Consider the following 14,670-nt stretch of genomic DNA (forward strand, 5'->3'; position numbering starts at 1 on the left):
GTATTTCATGTGTTTTCCAGAAATTTCTCTGCATGACATGGTTTATATGTTATGTCATACATATATACATTTTGCACTAAGTTAGAGATTTTAAATTCCAGTTGCAATTAGGTCGCAATTTTATCGATATAGTGAAAAATCACAGATAAATGTGATTTAATTGAAACTTTGGTCTTTCTATTTTGCTAATTAAGGTGTTTTGCCTTGTATAAGAATTGGATTGCCTCATGATTGGAATCAATGAAAAATAATAAATTTTCTTTTCTAACTTCTCTCTAGAGTGTAATCTTTTCTCAAATTGGGGTGTATTCCATCACTAGAGGCATCTAAGGGAACCCTTAAATCACATTCTGAACAGTTGTGTGTCTTGACGAGCACCAAGTCTTGTCTACAACCTCATACTTCTGTCCATGTTCTATGTACACATTTTCATATCATTACCATCAGTAAAATTGAATGTTATGCTTCTTTTGAACCTAAATTGATTTGCTAGCATTTCTCACGTAGAGGTAAAATATTATACTAGTACTATGTAATTAAACACATTTGTAAAGTAACTTCTTCCATGTAAAGGAGTCAAAAATGCCACACAGTACTACATAAGTATTGTAACAAGAATATTTGTGCGAAAGTATCAGTGTTAATTGACTTCTTCTGATGCCAATCACGAGGATTTCAAAATGGGATCTGGACCATCAACTTTAAGACGGAGAGACATTGTGTCTCTGTCTCTATCTCCCTCATACACTGTTCTCTTTATCATCTTGTTTATTATTTCTATCAATAATGCTATTTCCAGCGAATTGGAATTTCGTGAAACATAGTGACCGTGTATTCCATTGAGTCATTTTTTGTTGACCAACATCTTTCCATTACTCCCCCCATGATTTCCGCCAAGGCTCTTTTTTCATTGGTTGGTTTCTGTATCGTGAAGCATTCAGGAAAATTTATGTCGCTGTATATAGCACTACTGTATTTCTATTTCATATATTTCTCTCATAAAATACATATGAATACACTAAGCTATGATGTCTTTTCCTTCATAAAGGTAGTCCAATTCATTTCCTTCAAAATGGTGTTGACACCATGTTAAAAATGAGCGATAAATGTTTTTTGAAATTGGTTGAAGATTGAAATTGGTTTAATCTTCCTATATTTTTCCCAATACAATCTTAAGCATTCTCAACAGTGTGAACCTTCCGCTATATAAGAAAATTTATAGTGCTATGCAATGAAACACATTCGTAAAGTAACTTCTGCGGTGTAAAGGAGTCAAATCCTACATAGCACTATGCAATTACTGTAATTCAGAGGAATATACATGTGAAAGTAAGAGCGTTAATTGAATAAGATGATGCAATCAATGAAGACGAAAAACCTAAAAAGACGCGTTTTAAATCTAAAATAATGAAGGAATTAATTCCTGGTTAGAAAACATGTCACCCAATGAAGTAGTTGTTCAAAAAGTGAAAAAAAAAGAGTAAAAGTAGAAAATAAAAAGAAGATACAAAAGAAAATATCAATGGAAAAATATCAGAAGTAAAAGTAAATTCGAAAGGAAGAGGAATCCCAATATAAGGAAACAGGGGAACTGGACCAGAATTTTGCAAGATGAAGAGAGGGTGCAGCTGCAGTTTGATGTGCCAGATACGTTCAGATGGCTGCCTGATGCAGCAGCTAGTTTTTCTGTTAAAAATTGCTACTTGGAGTTGTCAAATCTGTTATGTTCAGCTGTATACGATGAGTAATTAGTGGCAGCAGTTAAGCGGATATGCATCACTTTCATACCTTCGAATATATGCTTGTGCAGGTGGCGGTTGTTGCAGGATAGGCTATCAACTAAATTGGACTTATGGTGGAAGGGCGTTTTAAGAGATGTTCATTAACAAAGTTGTGTTTGATGTTTTAGAGAAATCGAATTATCTAGTCATTTGTTTGCTTCTTGCACAAAGACTATGGAAGCGTGGAAGTTGATTTTCATTTTGCTAGGAGTAGCTACAGGTTGTGATGGTGAGGTTGTGAACAATTTCCTAATCTTTAACTCAATTGGTAAAGGTGAGAAAGGCAAAAAAAAGTATCACATTTAGTGTAGTTGATAACGGCTCTGTGCATTTGGTTGGAACGAAACAACATTCTTTTTAACGGGAAGGTGGCCAATTTCTTAGAGGTGAATTTGGTTTGAACGAAACAACATTCTTTTTAACTGGTTTTTCTAATGTGAAGAATATGTGGGATTGTTTTGTTTAAGAGGCTTCCTAGTGTCACTCTTGTTGGTAAAGCAGGAGAAACTTTGGGTGGTTTATTATGTTAGGGGTGGCAGGAAGTCTCTCCTAGTCCATACACTCAAGAATATTCAGAAAACAATACATAGTGCTTATAACTTGGAATCTACATGGACCACAACAAATATATGAACATTCACTTAAATCAGATTCAGACATCAACTAAAATTGTTTTCTATGATGTTTGGTTCTTCTTGGCACAAAAATATAATATATCAAAAAAAATTATATACTACCCTCGGCGTGTATTTTAGAGCTTAAGAATTTCAATATTCATAACTATCATATTGGAGCAGTATACTTGTAACCCTATACAACCAGTCTTGTTGATGATGAAACCTCTCCAGACTAAGCCTTCCAAAAGAGACTTGTCTGAAAGAAATTCAAAGAGTATTTCTTGTTGTGAATCCTAACAGACGAGATTTTGACAGTTACTTGTTGTGTGCTCGTTTTAGACTTCTCATCTGAATAACTACATTAGTTTGGAAACAGTAATAACTATAAGAGAAACTATTAGGAAATATTTAGAGGTTAATGAGTTGAATCCAACTATAATTTATGATAGAACATTATAGTGTAATTTGATCCAGGTAGTCGACCCCACTTGGTGGGATAATGTTTGGTTGTTGTTGTTTGTTGTTGTTGAGTGTGTGTGTGTGTGTGTGTGTCCTTAATTCTCCTCTGACACTACTTGTGTTTGAGAGACTAAGTGTTTGGTTATTTAATCTTATTTAGCTGAAAAAGACACACACATACACACACACACTCAATTTAGCTCGAACAGATGTTGGACACTAAATCAATGAGGAAAACCAACACTCTACCTTCAAAATTAGCCGAATATATGTTCGACACATTATAGATCATTTCTCCATACAAATACTCAATTTTTACATTGTTTTTCAGACATCCATTCAAACATAAATCTTGTTTTCGCTATTTTATCTATATATTATTAGTTTTCATTTATTTATATCTTTTAATCATTTGTAGTCCATAAGATCAAAATCTAAAAATAATTGTACTTAATGTTAGGTGTTTGCGCGAGCGGTTTGTATTAGAGACATCCACTCAAATATAAAGCCTATTTCTCTATTTTCATCTCTTTATTATTTTGTTGTCAATTAGGTATAAATTCAAAAATAATTGTACTTAATGCTCAATTAGGCTACAAATAATTGGAGGTTTTCTGCTGGTTTCTGTGTGTCTGGGCTGGTTCCTGCGGTGTGCGTGCTGTTCGGTTGTGTCAGGGGTATGGCTGTGGATGGCAGGATGGTTTTTAGTTCTGTCTGGTGGTTTTAGCCTCTGTTGTTTGTTGTTTTTCCCTGTTTCCCTGTTGTCTCAAGGCCACCCTTTGTACTCTATGTCCTCCTTGCATGTTAGTGCTCCTTGCGCTAACTCAGCCTAATAAAATTATGATGTTTCAAAAAAAAAAAAACTCTATTCCGATCAGTTCTGAAACCCACATCTGAGGGACAAACATCCTCCCATGTCTTTAAGCGCTTAAAGAGAGGGGAATTACAATTGTGGATATTAGTCAAAACTCAACTGTAGTGTTCCTACATTAACAAAGTCTAATAAAAAAGACTCAAACTATGGCTAAAACATTTTGTAACAACACTAACTAACTAACAATTATGATTGGGCGTCATCACTGTGTATATTAAAGCCCCAACACCTACTAAATTCTTTTATTTACAAGAATATACAATTAATTTATTCTCTATCTATTATGGACTCAATGAATACAACTAGAGTGATGACATGTTCACATATTCAATTGTTGAAGTTAGTTATTTTAAGTATATTCTCTCCAAAAATTGAATTTGGAATGCATACATTTGTATTTTAGAAATTAAATTTTATATAAAACCTATATATGTTGTGTTATGAAAATTTCGTTCCAATTTTTATTTAAATTTTGCTTCAAAAAATAGTATTTTGCATAAAAGATTTCAATAAATGTGTATTGTGTTTAAAAAAAAGCATACAAAAATGAGTATTTTTTATTTTAAAAAGTTTGCAAAATAATATCTTATTGGAAAAATAAGGAGGTTCCAAAAGTAAATGCATCCAATTTGTTTCGTTTATATGTTCTTCAACATGGTTTGGGTCTAAACACTCAAGGTCGGCCCATTTTTCACCCTCTACATTTCATCAATACCAAGTAGCGTAATGATATATAAGTTTCGCTACCATTGAAGCATGTGAATCATGCCTAAAAACAATGCAACAAATTTTAGCCAGAGAAAAGGAGAAAACCTATATACACATTGAGCTCGTGCCTAATCCATTCAAGCATGCGAATCAGGTATACAATCTCAGTTCTATTTAGTTTCGTTCTCAAATTTTGAAATGGTTCAATTATATCGTAAAATAAACAGCTAGATTTATTCTTGGGATATTTCAATCATTTTCTTTTCATAAATTGGTAGTTTGAAGAATGAGATTTCTAGAAATTGAAGTATTTGTGAATCATACCCTAAAACAAAATTTGGTGTCTATTTACCCCGTTGTTTTTAAGCTTTTCCATTACTTTGCATTTTGTTGAAAGCGTTAACATGATTCAAAATGAGTTAACCCAAGAAGTAATACAGGGATGGTCGTACATTCAGATCTGAGACTCAAATTTGAGAATTAAACCTTCAATTAGAATCGAGATAGAGCTTTAAAATCATGCTTATATGCAAACGTATTTTCGTTTTAGGGTTTTATTAGGAATTTTGAATTTTGGGTTATAAGTTACTAGCGAAGGACACTAACAAAACGTCATATGACAATTTTATCATACTTAAAATCTAATTTAGTTATCCAAACAAATTAAATGGTTTCAAGACATTAATTTGGATATCAATGTAGTCTATTTGAATTTTAGAATTTATTTGTGTTGTTCAATTTGTGTAAATGATGAGAACATCATATTATATAGGCCACTTTTAATATATTGTACAATTACAATTCTATTGATTAATTTTAAAGATTCTGAATTTCAACTAAAATTAAAATATTAATTTTATTTTATGTTTTCTGATTTGGGATATAGGTTGCGAAGGAAATGAAGTTTTCAACATGGAACCTAACAGAAATTTATGTTGTTCCATGGGTAAGAGTAGTCCTCCTAAATATTAATTTATTTCAACATGTGACAACTTCACAAAAAGGCAAAGGAAATTCAATATGTCAAGGAAATCGCGAGCATCTATAATTATAGAAGATGATGCAATCAGTGAAGATGACAAACCTAGAAAAATGTGCTCAACTGACATAATGAAGAAGTTATGCCCGACTAATGGAACATATCCTTCCAATGAGGTGGCTCCCCAAATTTGCTTGACATCCAAATCAATTAAGGTAACACTCTCGTATCGAGGAGTTGTATTTGAAACTATATTATCTGACATTCAATCATTTAGCGTTAATTAATCTTTTATAGTTAATTATTTTCAACTGAATTTAAATTTTCAACTTATTTTATATAAATTTTCATGTATACCGAAGAATGCTCTCAAAATAAATTTTCAACAAGAAAAAGAGATTTCAAACATAGCTATAGATTCAAAACATGTTAGAAAAGTAGAGATCCACTGAAAAAAATACAATAAATTATTTTTTCTGCACTAAATTATACTTTTGACTTGGTCCCCCCTAAACTAAATTCTTGGCTCTGTCCCTGCACACACAAAAAAATTCACACATGGTTGAACCAATTAAGAGAAATGAGGCCAACAATACCAATTACAAATACACCCGTTCCCCAAAGAAAATGCAAGATAACTAATAAACCCCAACACTTACCAACTTAATACATTCATTAACACTTGATCAAAGACAAACTCCCACCTGCAACAAAACCAAACACACCTCCTAAAAATACAACTAAAGAGAGAAACAATCCTTAAAAAAAAACTAAAGTGAAACAAATTTAAAACGGAAAATTAAGAAAAATCTTGGGAATCACGTTTCACCGCTAACTTCTTTACAAGATTTAGATAAAAAAAATCCATGTGTGCTTTTTTTCTTTTTAGGGGAAAATCCTTGTGTGTTCTTCAAAAGAAAAAAAAACATGTATTATATTTAGGTTGGATCATAGTATAAAAAGGACACATGAAACTAGAGCTGTCAAAATGGGCCAGGCCCACCGGGCCAGTCTATCGACCTTCTCTTTGTGGGTTGGGCCTAAAAAGCATGAAAAAACGATCATATCATTTTGGGTTAACCCATTAGAGTTGTGTTTTACATGGTCCGACCTAGGTCGGACTACTAGGCTTGTGGGCAGGTCCATTAAAAATACTAAAAAAAGTAGTTTACAAAAATAGTTTTAATATGTAAGACTGAAGTATTTTATTATGTAAGACTAAATTTTAATTTCTCCAAGGTTGCACTTTTATGAGTTTTCATAAATACTCTCTACTTTTGCATTTAGGTTTTTGTGTTATTAGTCACTCATGTATGTTGATTTAATAGATGTTTTATATATCATTTAACTAAATTTACGAATACATGTGATTTATTTTAATGATAAATATTTATGTGATACATTTTTAATTGCACTAATGTGTATAAATTTCAACAGTAGTTTTATGAAATTTTGATTAAAATTATATTGATTTTGATTAGAATTATTGGTATATATAATGAATATTTTGCACATTTTCAAAAACAAAAAATATATAATATAACTTTTTTTTTATAGTCAAATTTGTGTTCTGGCCCATCGGCCAGTGTAACCCACTTCTATTTGAGCGCTTCTCTTTAGGCCCCCAATATCTCTAATGGGCCTTAAATACATGCACATCCAGTTGTTATATATATACCGGATGGACATTTTTTTTTAAACCTATATCAAATAGATATCTACCGGATGTGTATATAGGGTGCCTTGGAGATATTGTGGGGCTAAAGAGAAACGTCCGTTCTATTTGGATGTGTTTAATTTTGGTAGTCATAAATCAAATGAGACTATTACTTTTCCCACCCTACCCATTACTCGCACGTAAAGTTGGGAATAGGTCAGGTCGGCCTACAGGGGCCTATGGTCTGGCCTGTTTAAGCCTGGCCTAGTCTGACCTGTTTATGAAAAAAGGATAGGCTTAATTAGGCTTTTGAAAAAGCCTATTTAAGTAAATAGGCCAAGCTTAGGCTATAGAAAAAGCCTACGAAGCCTAATAAGCTGGCCTATTTATGGATGGTATTAAAATTTATTTTTGTTTATATTAAAATATAATTTATATTAAACATAAATAACAAGAAAAAAAAAACTCAAATAATGGACTTTTTAAATAGGCTTTGAGGCCTTATAGTGAAATAGACTTTTAAGGCCTTATAGCAATATACAGGCCTTACTGTGAAATAGGCTTTAAGGCTAGTTTGACCTATTTAAAAGTAGAGAAAATTGAATATTTAATGACTTTAATATGAAGTAGGCCTATAAATAGGCTTCCAGTCCAGGTCAGGCTTTTAAATAGGTCAGACCAGGCCAAAAAAATAGGCATATGAAAGGCTATAGGATAGGCTCAAGCTTGCAAAAAAATTGGTAGAAGGATCAGGCCTGGCCTATTCCCACCCTGCTCGCGCGCCATGTAAATTTTACAAAAATGCCCATGAGTAATTTGGATTTTAAAATCCAAAATGATTTTTCACTAATTTGGATTATAAAATTCAAAATATGCTTATGTATAATCAGCAATCAAAATCTCTCCCATTTCAGCAGTTTTGAACTTTGCTTTTAAAAGCAACCAAAAGACAAAGTAAAAAATGCTAAAAACCTATCAAATAAAATCATTAAAATATAAAATAAAAAAACACAAATAAATTCTAAAAATCAAATAAAACTAATGCAAAAAAAAAATCATATTTTTCTGATAATATGAAGAAAAAAAATTAAAAATGGATCAAAACGATGGAATTTTGGATTTTGAGGGGTGGAGTCCCATAAGAAGTCCCTTCTAGGGAGTCTTGATCCTTGATTTTTTTTTTCCTGATTTTCTGTGAAACTTTCGGAACAATCGGATCAAGTAGCCCAAATATCGTTTTTTTACTCGGAAAAACTAACAATGACCTAAAACAGGAGGATGATAGTTATGAAGATTAATAAGGTCCTTCAAATGACTATCCATGATATAATCATGTTCATAACTGGTGGTGATACAGTTCGGATTATATAATCCGAACTATTTTTCCCTTGAAATATGGTGTTTAGGGGGTGTTCGGATTCTAACATCCGAAAAAATAGGGTGTTTTTGAGGTTTTCAGATAATAAAATCCGAATTGGTGAAAAAACTCATTTTTCCACCCTATAACAAAGGAAAAAGTCAGTTTAGATTTTAAAATCCGAAAATCACAAAGGCAATTTTGAAAAATTTACAGGGCGCGTGAGAATGACATAGGTGCGGAAAGTAATAGTCATCAAGTGAATCGTCCCACTCTAACCCATTTATATTATCTGACCCACTGGGCCGAGGCGGGCTGGATCGGACCAGTCCATTTGACAGCTGGAAATTATACCCTATACCCCTACATTTATACCTTCACCCCTAAAAATCACAAAAATTTCCAATTTTACCCTTTTTTTCATTTGACTTCACCCCCACAAACCATTTTTGGAATTGTCAAAATTGTACGGGAAACAATTGAAGAAAGATTCCCGGAACTAAAATTCATCATATTCAACAGAATTTTTAAAAAACAATCCCTTATAAAGTTGTATAAAAAGATAATTAACAAACAAAATTTATCCCTTATAAAAAATAAATAAATCATATTACAAGTTGCAACAATGAATTGGAACAAAACATGATCACAAATCTGAAAAATAAAAATCGATGAAAAAAGAAAATAAAATGTAATAGATTTGTAATTAGGTTAAATTGGATTGATTTTCATAACACTGAAACTAACAATTTTGAAACAAGAAGATGCTTATCTATAGAGTTAATCCCAATGAATTCAATAAATTGTGTTGGATTAAATTCCAGAATTCAATAACCAAGATGACCAATATTAAACTCAAAGTTTGCCCGATCTGTTACATTCTAACAAGAAAACCCAAAACATAAGGGTTGGATAAATCCCAATCAAGATATGTGAATGCTTTGCAAAAATGGCAGCACAAGCCACGACTCAATTACAGCAACGGTTGTTTCCAATCCAAGGACGTGACTCAATTTGCGGCGGTCGGCGGTGGCGATTTGAATTTTGTTGATTGATGCTCCAATTTTTGCTTTTGGATGGTATTACGAGTGGCAGCCGTTTGATCTCTGGAAGATGATAAACCTCAATCCTTAGGGAGGGTATCATACGATGTTAGAGAAGCTAATTCTGGAAATCTTTCATTTACATTTTTTGCAACACAGAAACAAAAGTTAAGTGGGAAATATTATGTGGGGGTGAAGTCAAAAAATAAAAGGGGTAAAATTGGAAATTGAAACGGTTTGTTGGGTGAAGGTAAAAATGCAGGGGTATAGGGTATAACTTCCTTGACAGCTCCATATGGAACAATGTGTGTTTTCCTTGCCTTATAAAAAAAAACCCAACTTACATAGGGTTTCAAACCTCCAACCCTTAGCAGCAGCCACTTCCTACCCTTTCCCCAACTGCCGCCACACTCTACCATTTTCCAGCAGATGCTTGTTTGGTTAACTATAGGTAAATGTATAATCTGGTTTTTTGTGTTTCGGTTTTAAGCATGATGAAATGTTTGTTCTTTTCATGATTTGGATTAAGATCTATGTCCATATGTTCAAAGCTTGTGGCTGTTTTGTTTATTTCCCCCATGATCTCACAAAGTGAGCCTTTGATTATGTTAGTTGTTTGGTTTATAGGATTGTTGTCGTGTTGTTGCAACTCTTATATGTAATTTGAATAATTGTAGCTTTTTCACCCTCTAAGTACTCCTTCTACTTGGCGTTCTTTCAATATTTTCAATAAATTTCTCTTCAGTGTCTTCAAAAATTATAAATAAAAATTTTCTCTGTTGGATCCATTCATTTGATTTGTTTATTTATTTTATTTTATTTGTATGTGTTCTTTTAATTTTTAGCTAACCTAGATCTGCCATGGCTATTCCAGGTAACAACTTGAAGGCACTGTTGATGATGATTTTTATTTCATCATCATCTACAATGTCATGCATTTGGCCATTCATCAGTAATATTGATCTTCTGTCAACGAGTGTGATTTCTTTGATTAATCAGGTGAGGTACCACACTATATCTTAAGTAATGAATTTGTCAATTTTATTTGAAAATTGGTGGGGTAAATTAATTGTTTAATAGCATTAGTAACCTCGTACACTTTTTTTTTCAGATTAACAAGCATCTAATTGTTGAATCTAATTGTGGAGGTTCGGGATCTGTTGGAGGAGGAGTTGCACTTGTATGCCTCTATTACCAAATTTTAAAACATGGTCAATATGGTTAATATTTTTTGTGTATGTTTTATTGGATGGTTGCATCGGTGTAACAACTTGATTGTTTTAGCTGCAGGTTTATTGAAAATGCGTAGAAAACCAGAAGTGCCATGGAATGAAAAAGGTGCAAAAATGCTGAAAATCTAGTCCTAAAAACAAAAGAAGAACCAAAAGTTAGTGATATTGAATCTAATTTAGTTGGAGGTATTGTTATTTCCAAACCAAGGAAAATTGAAAATGGTTTGATAGGAAACTCTATACATTTTAAAGCAGCCGGTGAAATTGATGGAGAAGAGGTGAAGTTTGAATAGAGGAGCACAAGTAAAAGTAGATCCAAAAAGAAGAAGAATCCCAAGATAAGGAAATAGGGAAATCATTGAAATTAATATCTTTGTTGACTGTTTTATGTGAAAATTATATTTGAAGAAACAAGGTTGATACTTGTATGTTTAGCGTTGAATTTTTAATTTTATTTTAAGATGGAAATGATATAAGACAATGTTCAAGTAACTAGTACAAAAATTGTTTATATTGATTGTAAATTAACGAAACATATGTTTATTGATAGGTGGGGAAAACGGTGAATTATTGGACCGTTTTGGGATTCTAAAATCAGTTTACTTTATAATTACATTTAAATTTTAATATTTAATTTATTTATTTTTTTATGATGGATGGAGTGACATGTTAATTTCTTGATTTTCTAACTAAGTGAGCAATGAAGTCGGAGAAACACAACACACTATTAATTTCTCATAGACAATATACATTAGTCTACATAGTTTCAATAGTAGAAGGTATTTGAAGTGCAGCCCATGTGATGATTAGGGTATATTATTTCTTCCTTTTTTCTTTACTCACAGAAACTAATGAAAACAGTTCTAAAGATACAGGTTATGATGGTGTTCTAATGCAGACATTTATCCATATGTAAAAATGTTTGGTGACTGGAATATAATTTAGTTCATTATCAATTGTTTCAAAGTGGTTTCTTAATCACTCTTCAATAGAAGACACTCTCTGTAGTTTCTATTACTTCGTGCAAGTTCAAAAGGTGTGGTCCAACCAAACCTCTAATAAAATGTTAACTTGCTATCAATTAAATATCTTGCAACCAGTTCATGTGAATGCACTTTTTCTCAGTTACCGAACATTGTTAGTTTTTCTATTACTTAAGTACTTAGTATTTGCACTTTTGTACACACCATTAATCCGTTTTGATGTTAGTAAGGGATTTGTTGTACACACCATTAATCCGTTTTGATGTTAGTAAGGGATTTGGATCCTCGTGAGTAAAGTGAGAAAATAAAGAGGATTAATATTATGATGTACCTACAATATTTATTAATGATTTGTTTATTGACGGTTAATATTATTCATTTTACACCCTAATAGTGAATTGCTCATTTTAGAGGAGCCAGATTCCCAGCTACGGATACTTTCGTTTAGACTAACTGATATCTTTGGGAGTACATTTTGTGTACATTAAGTACCTATTGCGCTTATCACTATAATTATTGAAATTATTGATCGCGTTCTGGCTTTTGATAATCTCTGCTATGAATTTCTGATATAATGTTTTCTTTTATCCATTTTAGTGCTTGAAAAATGTCAATTCAATTTTCACCAATTTTGCCAATTTGTTAACGATGCTGGAAAGATAAAGCTTTTGATTTCAGAGAAACCTATTTCAATTGCATGATAATTTCCAAAATCTTTCATGCTTAAAATATACTGTATACATATTTGATTCACTTGAAGCATTTTGTTATAATTTCTGCTCCTTTCCACAACCATTATAATGTCAAAAATATTCTGTTTATAAAAATTAAAAAACAATAAACTTGGTTTTTGATTTTTTTTTTGAAGGAATAAACTTGGTCTTTGATGGAAATCAAGAGACTTGGTGTAATAATTGTCAATAAAAACAGGTTCCTGTTTTTGTGTAGCTGTTATTCGTAACAATTAGCATTTCCCCATAATATAATGAAAATTCAAATTTAACTACCAACTAACTAAATATATTTTTGACAGAATTCACTAACTAAATATATTGTTAGACCTTTTTCTGAAGAAATTTATCATTCGTAACAGAATTCTATTTAAATTCATCAAATATATACAACGTCATAATAGAAAATTTTAAACATAGCTCCTTACTTGAACAATTTTTTTTACAAGTTTTCTTTAATATTTTTTTCAAATAAAGGATGAGAAATTAGGCACGTTTGTAGAGGATTTTGCGCACCAAGGGCCTTGCAAAATAACATATCATGAGGGGTGAGACTAAGAGCCAAACATGAGGCACAATGATCCCTTCATTGAGGCAAATCAACGAACTACCCTCAAAACTAATCAAGCAGAGGCGGTGCAATGTAGGCCACGTTGTTTGGTTAATAGAAACAATGTTTGCATATAAATACTCAATTTTTACATTGTATTAGAGACACCCAATCAAATATAAAGCTTATTTCAATATTTTCATCTCTTTATAAATACTCAAATAATTAAACTGCAAAAGTTAGTTATTTGAAGTATATGCCTCCAAAAAATGAATTTTGGAATTCATACATTTTTATTTTAGAAATTAATTTTTTGAATAAAAACTATATATGCTGGTGTATCATGTTCTAAAAATTAAGTTCCATTTTTCATTTTAATTTTTCTTCAAAAATGAGTATTTTGCCTACAAAATTTTAGGAAAGAAATATTTTGCGTCAAAAAAAAGGGTGTAAAAATAAGGAAGTGCCAATAGTAAATGCATCCAATTTGGCACATTTATATGTTCTTCAACATGGTTTGGGTCTAATTGCTCAAGGTCGGCCCATTTTTAACCCTATACAGTTTATCAATATCAAGTAGCGTAATGATATATAAGTTTCGCTACCATTGAAGCAGGGGAATCAGACCATAAATTGTGCAACAAATTTTTTATCAGAGAAAACCTAGATACACATTGAGTTCATACCTAATCCATTCACGCAGGCGAATCAGGTATATGATTGTAGTACGATTTAGTTTTGTTTTCAAATTCCAATTTGATTCAACTATATTGTAACATAAATGGCTAGATTTATTTTTTGGGGTATTGCAATCTTTTTTCTTTTTGCAAAATGGTAGTTTGCAAAATGGCATTTATTTTCCTTTGTTTTTAATCTTTTCCATGACTTTGTGTTTTATGGGTATGCGATATTGGTTTTGAAATGCGTTTTTTTTTAAATATAAGGATAATCGCAAATTCATTTTCAGATCTGAGAATCTAATTTGACAATTAAACCTTCAATTTGAATTTAGGGAGCTTTAAATCCAAACTCATATGCTCACATATTTGGGCTTTAGGTTTTTCTTAGGAACGTTGAGCTTTAGTGTCACAAGTTATTCAGATTTGAGATGGGAACCGACTAACTCTAAAATGACAACATTATCATACTTAACTTTAATTTGCAAGTTCAAAAAATTAATGCTTCCATGACCATTAAATTGGCTATTGATGTAGTTTACTTCGATGCATAATTAATCTTGTGTTGTTCAATTTATGTTCAAGTTTCAATTTATCTTGTGTTGTTCAATTTATATTCAATTGTCAATTAATGGTGTGTATGGTATAATAGAAGTACTTTGTCCTAAATGAATTCTTGAATAGTTTTGTTCACTTAAGGATATTATTTATCACCTATGGTATATATGCTTGAACTCTTAACGGTTTTTAGGTCATGTTTTCATTTAGCCTTTTAGAAGCATTTCACAAATCCTAACAATTTGATACAAAGTTTGCTTACAATATTATTCTTGTATATTATTGGTATATATCTTCAAATCATTTTTGTAGACTCATAATAATTTAATTAACAATATATTTATTTGATTATTAGAACCTTTATTTCCTTTTAATTATTAATATTTAATTTCAATGTATATATAGAGATTAAGTTTGTATTTATATATACACATTAACTATTTGTTTTATCAATGAAGAAATAC

General features: G+C 31.5%; 1 long non-coding RNA gene across 1 annotated transcript; it reads left to right on the forward strand.

Moving 5' to 3' along the window:
• Window positions 1-10,294: 10,294 nt before the first annotated feature.
• LOC146952918 (uncharacterized) lies at window positions 10,295-11,360 on the forward strand. The gene is made up of 2 exons (XR_015026211.1): window positions 10,295-10,474; window positions 10,587-11,360. It is a non-coding gene; the product is annotated as an uncharacterized LOC146952918 (long non-coding RNA).
• Window positions 11,361-14,670: the final 3,310 nt, after the last annotated feature.

Source organism: Medicago sativa, chromosome 1 (genome assembly GCF_051527215.1).
Source record: "Medicago sativa cultivar Bolivia chromosome 1, Bolivia_mono, whole genome shotgun sequence".
Lineage (NCBI taxonomy): Eukaryota > Viridiplantae > Streptophyta > Magnoliopsida > Fabales > Fabaceae > Medicago > Medicago sativa.